At 49.1% G+C, this 8352-nt stretch overlaps 1 long non-coding RNA gene across 1 annotated transcript in view; it reads right to left on the bottom strand.

The window, feature by feature from the left end:
- Nucleotides 1–8039: 8039 nt before the first annotated feature.
- LOC143522596 (uncharacterized) overlaps nucleotides 8040–8352 on the bottom strand; it is a 5837-nt gene continuing 5524 nt past the window's right edge. The window contains exon 3 of the long non-coding RNA XR_013133069.1: nucleotides 8040–8352. This exon is cut by the window's right edge and continues 4 nt beyond it. This is a non-coding gene — a long non-coding RNA (uncharacterized LOC143522596).

The following is an 8352-nucleotide window of genomic DNA, read 5'->3' as shown; positions in this document are numbered from 1 at the left end:
GCATTGCCTCCACTTAAAATGCTGAAGTGTCCAAAAATCAGTGGATGTTCTCCATGGTAAAGTACCATTGAATACCTTGTTCGGCTAATGTGTTCCTTATGCGTTCCTACAAACAATGCCTCCAGGTCTTTAGCTGTCACCATTTGAATCCACGTCACTTTTTTGAGGCTGTATGGTACAGAGGTTTATAGAAGGCCATTCATTTTTGCAAACTATGCACCTGAGTGCGGATTGATCTTAAGGTCTTTAGATCTCCTTGTAAAGTTCTAAAGACCTCTCCTCCCTCAAGTCCCAATAGTATCAACAGCTTTTCTTCTAAGTTCCTCTAAAATCCATTTTGATTGGACCGTATTGCACCGTGTTGCAACAGAATTCATATGTGAAGACCAGGTAACCTTGTTTTATGACCGAACAGGTCACACCTGAACCGTCTGTGACAGCTGACTTCAATGCCTTCAATAAAGTATAATGTATAACATAGTCCATATTAAAATACACAGCATGTAACATTGTTGAATAAAACTGTCTATTATTATGATGTAGAAGCAGGTTTTGAGAGTCGGTCATTTAGAAAGGGTTCACTAGTTATTCATTGCACATGTGTGTCTGGTGCTGTTCTCTGTAGCTATTTAAATCTGTGGTGTAATCTAAATCTAAATTGGTGCACTCTGCAAATGCTGTTTTATTGAATATCCTCCTTTCTCTAGCAATTCTAGCTTTTTCCTGCCTTGCTCAAGCCTATTCTTTTCATTCTACACTCTCTCTCTTTCTCTCTCTCCCCCTCTCCCATCTTCCTCTGATCAGACCCTTCTCTTCATCAATCTCACTCTTTCCTTTCATCCTCTCACATGTATGAACAGGCCTTCTTACCATTTCAAAGATCCACCTGCCAATTTGGACTCTTCCAGTGGACCACTGTGTGTGTGTGTGTGTGTGTGGATCTCTATTATACAAATAAATGAATAAATATAGAAGAGGCAGATCTAACTCAGTAGATTCCAGTTTCCTCCTACATTAATCTAATTACTTACAGTGCCTGAGTTCACTTTATGTTTACTGCCTCTTGTTTGTTTATGTTAAAGTTATTTGTTACATAACATGAAATTCAATTTCATTTGCTTATATACAAGGTAATGAAATTGAATTGCCTGCTATGAGAGCAGACAGACAAGAAGGAGAGTCACTCCTCTAAAAACTGACCTGAGACCAGCTGTTTAATTCAACACATTTTTCCCGTACATGTTGACTCAGTGCAGAGGTTCTTGGCTCCAGTTCAATTTACATTTTTTTTCTTGCTGATTAATAATGTTTCACTGGATTCAGCTGCATTAGAAAACCGGTGTTACCTCCTATGTAAAGAACCAGGAACTGTGAAGCCTGGTGGGCGTGGACAGGGAAGAAGCCACTCCCACTGGGTGTGTCACGGGGGAGGAGCTGTGTCAGTGACTGAATGGTAAGTGCTGGTGTACAGTGCTGAGGTCAGGGCTGAGTTAACTGTCTGCTTGCTAAAGCAGTTTACATTTAAACCGATTTGCTTCTTAAGGTCTTATACCTTGAACTGGTGTGTGTGTGTGTGTGTGTGTGTGTGTGTGTGTGTGTGTGTGTGTGTGTGAACTGGCTGTTCAGCTCATTCAAACATCACTAAACGTGTGCTACTTGAAAAAACATGAAAAAACATGTTACTTTTTGTTAACATTGGCTCTTCAAACCAGTGAAAGTCTGGCAGTAAGACTGGATGCCTGGCTGGGTGCCTGGGTGGCTGTAAGGCTGGGTGGCTGGGTGGCTGGGTGGCTGGGTGGCTGGGTGACTGGGTGGCTGGGTGGCTGGGTGGGTGGCTGTAAGGCTGGGTGGCTGGGTGACTGGGTGACTGGGTGGCTGTAAGGCTGGGTGGCTGGGTGGCTGGGTGGCTGTAGGGCTGGGTGACTGGGTGGCTGGGTGGCTGGGTGGCTGTAAGGCTGGGTGGCTGGGTGGCTGGGTGGGTGGGTGGGTGGGTGGCTGTAGGGCTGGGTGACTGGGTGGCTGGGTGGCTGGGTGGGTGGGTGGCTGTAAGGCTGGGTGACTGTAAGGCTGGGTGGCTGGGTGGCTGGGTGGGTGGCTGTAAGGCTGGGTGGCTGGGTGGCTGGGTGACTGTAAGGCTGGGTGACTGTAAGGCTGGGTGCCTGGGTAGATGGCTGTAAGGCTGGGTGACTGGGTGGCTGGGTGCCTGGGTAGATGGTTGTAAGGCTGGGTGGCTGGGTGGGTGGCTGTAAGGCTGGGTGGCTGGGTGGCTGGGTGGCTGGGTGACTGGGTGGCTGGGTGGCTGGGTGACTGTAAGGCTGGGTGCCTGGGTAGATGGCTGTAAGGCTGGGTGACTGGGTGGCTGGGTGCCTGGGGAGATGGCTGTAAGGCTGGGTGGCTGTAAGGCTGGGTGCCTGGGTAGATGGCTGTAAGGCTGGGTGGCTGGGTGCCTGGGTAGATGGCTGTAAGGCTGGGTGCCTGGGTAGATGGCTGTAAGGCTGGGTGCCTGGGTAGATGGCTGTAAGGCTGGGTGCCTGGGTAGATGGCTGTAAGGCTGGGTGCCTGGGTAGATGGCTGTAAGGCTGGGTGCCTGGGTAGATGGCTGTAAGGCTGGGTGCCTGGGTAGATGGCTGTAAGGCTGGGTGCCTGGGTAGATGGCTGTAAGGCTGGGTGCCTGGGTAGATGGCTGTAAGGCTGGGTGGCTGGGTAGATGGCTGTAAGGCTGGGTGCCTGGGTAGATGGCTGTAAGGCTGGGTGCCTGGGTAGATGGCTGTAAGGCTGGGTGGCTGGGTAGATGGCTGTAAGGCTGGGTGCCTGGGTAGATGGCTGTAAGGCTGGGTGGCTGGGTAGATGGCTGTAAGGCTGGGTGCCTGGGTAGATGGCTGTAAGGCTGGGTGCCTGGGTAGATGGCTGTAAGGCTGGGTGCCTGGGTAGATGGCTGTAGGGCTGGGTGGCTGTAAGGCTGGGTGCCTGGGTAGATGGCTGTAAGGCTGGGTGGCTGGGTGCCTGGGTAGATGGCTGTAAGGCTGGGTGCCTGGGTAGATGGCTGTAAGGCTGGGTGCCTGGGTAGATGGCTGTAAGGCTGGGTGCCTGGCTGGCTCTTCTGGTGCCTTGACACACTGCCTGCTTTCTTTGTCCTCCTGCTTCATATCCTGTCCTGCTCTCTGCTGCATGGGTTTCTGGGAAAAGTGCCTGATGTCCTGTCAGAGTGGGTCTGGTGCTCATCCTGCATCTTCCCAGTGCTCCCAGCAGGGACCCAAACCTTTAAGTGTCATCATGAAAAGAGACTCGTTTTGATTAAAAAACCATAACCCTCTAAACGTTCACTCTGCAGTAATTAAGTAATGAAGGATATTAGGCAGCAAGAGCCTCTTACACAGGCGTGAAGTACAGGAGAGCTCGTCACACTTTCATCTGATCATCTGCGTGTGTGTGACTGTGTGAGAGTGTGAGTATCAGGAGAGACACCGAAAAAAGTGTGAGTGGGAGTCCTCAGCAATACTCCAGCCTCGATGTTCTCAGAGAGCTGAAGTCTATGAAAGCGGCAGCTGGTTGAGAAGACTGAGATGATCATCACTTGATTTCAATTCACATTTATGGTTCTTCTTCCCCACTTCGAAGTTCGCCTCTCTCTCTTATCAGCCCTGCCGGTGTGGGGCACAGTGAGAGAGAATGAGAGAGTGTGTGTGAGAGAGAGTGTGTGTGAGAGCCAGCCTGGCCTGGTCCTCCTCGCTTCTGACCCCGGGGCAGTCTAATGATAGATTTACATGACTCTCAAATGCTGACTTTTTCAACTCTGCTGAGTTGCAGGAGCTCTGGAGTTAGTACCTTGCCCTCCGTGAGACTGAGCTGGGGTCTAGCGGGCCAGACACTCCCCGCCCCCGTCCACTGTCTAGCCACGCCTCCCACGACGTCATGAAAGATTAATCGGATTTAGCAAGCAAGCGAACTCCCGCCGGACGAGAGGAGCGTCGTGACTCGTGGGTGACCGTTCACACCCCGCACGAATTCGCCTTTTGTCCGACGAGAGCGGAGAATATCTGCTGTGGTGAAGTGAAACCACGATGGCCTAACAGTGCTGTGTTGTATCACAGAGAGGTGTAGTTCCTGTCCCCTTCGCCCCGGTTGCTCCACATGCATCTTTTTTGGCCTTTTCCATTACCCCCACCCCTGGTTGGCCGCTACAGCGGGGGGGAGATGGATGAGGCCACGGCCACCATTCACAGTGACCCAATTACTGAGACTTGTGGAACTCCACTGGATTGCTCGCCGTAATGCCCCGAGACTTAAGCTGCTCGGAAGATGCATTCATCATATTTGGCGTTCCCGCCATGCTCCGCGTGCTTATGGACGCTCGGGCTCCGGCTCGCGGGAGCGACAGCGGCCAGAAGGGGTGGGCAGAGATAACAGATGGGCTGCGTGCACGTCTGACAGTGCTGTGGAAAACAAACATGAGTGTTGCTAAACAACTCGACAGAAACTATTCACTGCAGATGCCTATAGAGCCGTATGGATGAGTGTGGAAGTTTGTGTAAGGGAGGCGTTTGTGTCGGGGAGAAGAGGGTTGTTTCTCCCTCTCCCTCCCTCTCTCCCCCTCTCTGTCTCTCCCTTTCTCTCCCTCTTTCGCTGTCTGTCTCTCTCCCTCCCTCTCTATCTCTCTTCTGCACAGGAATACAGCAGTGATACCCAGCACAGCGATATATATGTTTCCAACTGCCAGCATGAAACAGCAATATTAACTAGAGCACAAGCAGAGAGAAAATTCATAAGCATACATCAAGTGTAGAACTAGTTATTAAATTAACCAGCTGGAAGTTACAATCGATACAAAGAATCATGACGGTGACCATATCATGAAAATAATGAACAATTACGGACATTTCTTATAAGACCTTCTTGGCCAACATCATGCTAAATTCAACAAGGCCGTTTCTTGTCTGTGTATGCGGGTGTGTATGTTGGGGGTTTGGTATCTGTATCCTGAGCATCTTTTAGGCAAACAGATCTTGGAGGGCCCTCAGTCTCTCTAAAGATATTGCATATCACCCTCCATTTCTGACCAATTGCATCATGTACTTGTCATGCCGTGCACATAAAGGGTAGAGCGCTGTTGCCTAGTGCCGAGTTTTCTCTCCACTGTCTCTCCACTTCTTTGTCCATCCATCCATCACTCTACTCTGTCTTGTTTTACAGCCTCTGTTTCCATGTTACGCAGTTGGGTGCGCTCTGATCGGCGCTGGTGTTTGAAGAGCTCGAGAAACGTACGCGGTTTATGGCAGGTGCGGACTGTGTCGGATTTGATGCCGTTCCCTCCGTTTCCTTTACGCGATGACTGTTGCTCTTGGAGACGCGGAGTTAAACGAACGTCCGAATCTAGTCTCGACCGGTTGAGATTTGCTGACTGCTCGTCGCCAAAGTCCGTCCGTCCCACAGGAAATTAGGGTTGTTTCATGCTACTCTCCTTCCTGAAGCCGTTCGTATCTTCAGGACGGCGGACGAAGAATAATCGGCTTGGTGTGGTAGTCACTGGTTCACGTTAGTGGTCTTAAATGACTTACGAATGTGGACGCGGTGCAAAACACAAGACACAGAAGAACAAGAGGAAAACCAGTGGGAAAGAAGTGATGTCATCTTCACTGATGTCTTCAATGAAATCTTGTTGTTGTTCTACTTATCTGTTTCGTGTTGTTAGAATAAACTCTTCCGCTCCCCCAACCACGGTGACAACATTTCAACGATCGACATAAAGAGGATAGAGTCAAATTCCATTTAGAGTTGAAAGAGGAGGAGGAAGAACCCTGTAATCAGGGTCAGACTCCGTCGAGCCGGGCCGTAAACATAATAGTTGGGAAAAGAGGAATTCTACATCAGCAATCTACTGCTCCCCATGTCCTCCGACACCCCTAGATCACCGTGCTGTGGATCCAACACCCCCAGATCACCGTGCTGTGGATCCAACACCCCCAGATCACCGTGCTGTGGATCCAACACCCCCAGATCACCGTGCTGTGGTGATCATGTGATCATGTGATAGTCTGGCAAATGTCAGGGTCATTAGGAGGCGTACATAATGCCGAGAGGAAATCGATGCGGGTGTCCCGCGTGTCAGGATTACTACATCGGTCAGTTGGCAGTTTGGAGGGCAGGCATTCTGGGAGAAGACCGGGTGTCGGGAGTGATCTACTCTGTTTAGCCTCACGTTGAAGCTGCTCTGACAGAAAGACAGAGACTCTTCTTCCTTCCACAAGCTGCTCTTACCCACCTATCAATCATTCACCTCAGACAAGACCGGGTACTCTTCTCTCTTCTCTCTTCTCCTCTGCTCTCTTCTCTTCTGTCAAAGTACGCTTATTTGACCTTGAAGGGCCCCTAACTAGACTGCCAAGTGCAATCTGTGAAAATGCTTCAGTACGCTGTCACATTGCATATGGCACGAGTGCTTTAGCGTAATGGGCTGAGTGGTTTTGGGGCTTGTTGCTTAGAGCTTGTTGCTTGGAGCTTGTTGCTTGGCTCCCGTTGAGCTGGAGGGAAAGAGAAAAAAGAGGAAAGATGGAGAAAATAATCGTAATCGAGAATGAGTCTGGCATTTGAACGATAATGGTGGCGTGTGAGATGGTTTCAGTATATAGTTGTATATGGGGATTTGTGTGTGACACAGAAAGGATTTGGATTTGGTGTGCATGCATTTATGTATGTTTGTGTGTGTGTGTGTGTGTGTGTGTGTGTGTGTGTGTGTGTGTGTGTGTGTGTGTGTGAGCGAGACAAAGGGCTTATTGAACCATGGCTGGCTTTTGCTCTGTTGCTTCCTCCCATTTAAAAGGCTCTGTTTCAGTGCGACTGCTTGGCTAATCTCATTAGCGCGGACCCCGGCTTGCACCCTGGAGCTAACACGTAGTGATATCATCAACCAGCGTCCTAACCCCCCCCCCAACCTGCCCTCTCCCACAGCTCCACCGTGCAGCCTCATGGGCCCAGTTTAGAGGAGAACTGATCCAGGATCAGCTGTACGTTCCCACACCCTGACTCTTATTCAACTGGCTTGAGAAGCTCTGCTCCCGGATGAGAACTCTTACTTTTAGAGGTGGCTAAATATAGGTGTATGTGGGCTCCACGGTGTGAAAGAGTTCAGTTCAAACTCCTGGTATGTGCACCATGATGAGGTTAGTTTTACTGCGTGGGAATTCACCCACTGGCTTGTTACCAGCGCTTCACATGGCGGTGGTGACATTTTCTCTTCTGCTGTTTACCTGTCACCGTTCCCTGTACTTTAGCTACACTCCCACACCGAGAGGCCAGCGGCAAACCCACCGGGAACAAGACGGAGAGAACGGGAAGCGGCTGGAAGGTCATCTGAGTCTCCGGTGTTCCCGGATGAGAGTGCCAAGCCATCGGCAAAGCTGATGAACATTGTGTTCGACACAGTGTCGTTTAGAGCATTTCACTTTAGAGTATGTCTGTTAATAGTGTGACCAGCTACATGCATGCAAGTTTTCTAAGTGATTTGAGAGAAAATTCTAATTAAACCTTAGACATCATGTTCAGAGTAAAAGCAAGTGCATTAATAATAATAATTCTTCTTGTTAACATTATTATCACATTACATTTTAAAAACTTTATTATTAAAAGGCAAGCAAAGCTATTTTATCCAGTAGAGCAATGCACATTGTCATAATGCAACATGTCAGGTAATTTATTTCATTTTGCAGGTTATTACATCACATCCCAGATGCAATAAAATAGTGCATAAATGTTTTTACCACCTGCCCTTCTGACACCATAATGAAAACAATTGTCTCATTCCATCTCAGTGCCACAGCGTATCAGTAATCGTGGCCACGTTATTGGCTCTTACTTTCTGAAGTAACTCCAGATCCAACTGTGATTGGTTTATCTTGTGTTGTTTCTGACGTCCCCCTGGTGTCCGCAGGGAGTGAACCTTCCACTCTGGGTAAGTGCACCTCAGCATTTGTTAGTTTGCTGCTAGAAATGTGCCCACAAGCTTTATTAATATCATTTCTTGTTACCTGTATCTGCTCTGTGAAGTAAAAGGCAGAAGCTGACCTTGTGCTTGTGTTTGAGTGATTTTTACAGCAAACGAGCTCATAAAGTGCTTTATTAGAAACATTTATTAGAGACAACTTGTAGGCTAAATGTGTTTGGTTGCTAGAGGCAGTGTAATTACCCAGGACACAGATGGATCCAACAGCGAGAGGTTGTTGTTAAGACGAGTGTGCTGGGCGTGATTCCTGGGCAGCGTGGGGCCTCTCTTCAGGTCCTGGGTCTGATCCAGGGTCTGATCCAGGGTCCAAACATGAAGACTGAGTCCAGGAGTGTCTAAGGATGAGGCTGAGGAGG

The sequence above is a fragment of the Brachyhypopomus gauderio genome, chromosome 9, assembly GCF_052324685.1.
Source record: "Brachyhypopomus gauderio isolate BG-103 chromosome 9, BGAUD_0.2, whole genome shotgun sequence".
Classification (NCBI taxonomy): Eukaryota; Metazoa; Chordata; class Actinopteri; order Gymnotiformes; family Hypopomidae; genus Brachyhypopomus; species Brachyhypopomus gauderio.
The sequence above is the reverse complement of the archived record's forward strand: the minus strand, read 5'-3'. Positions and strand labels throughout refer to the sequence as shown.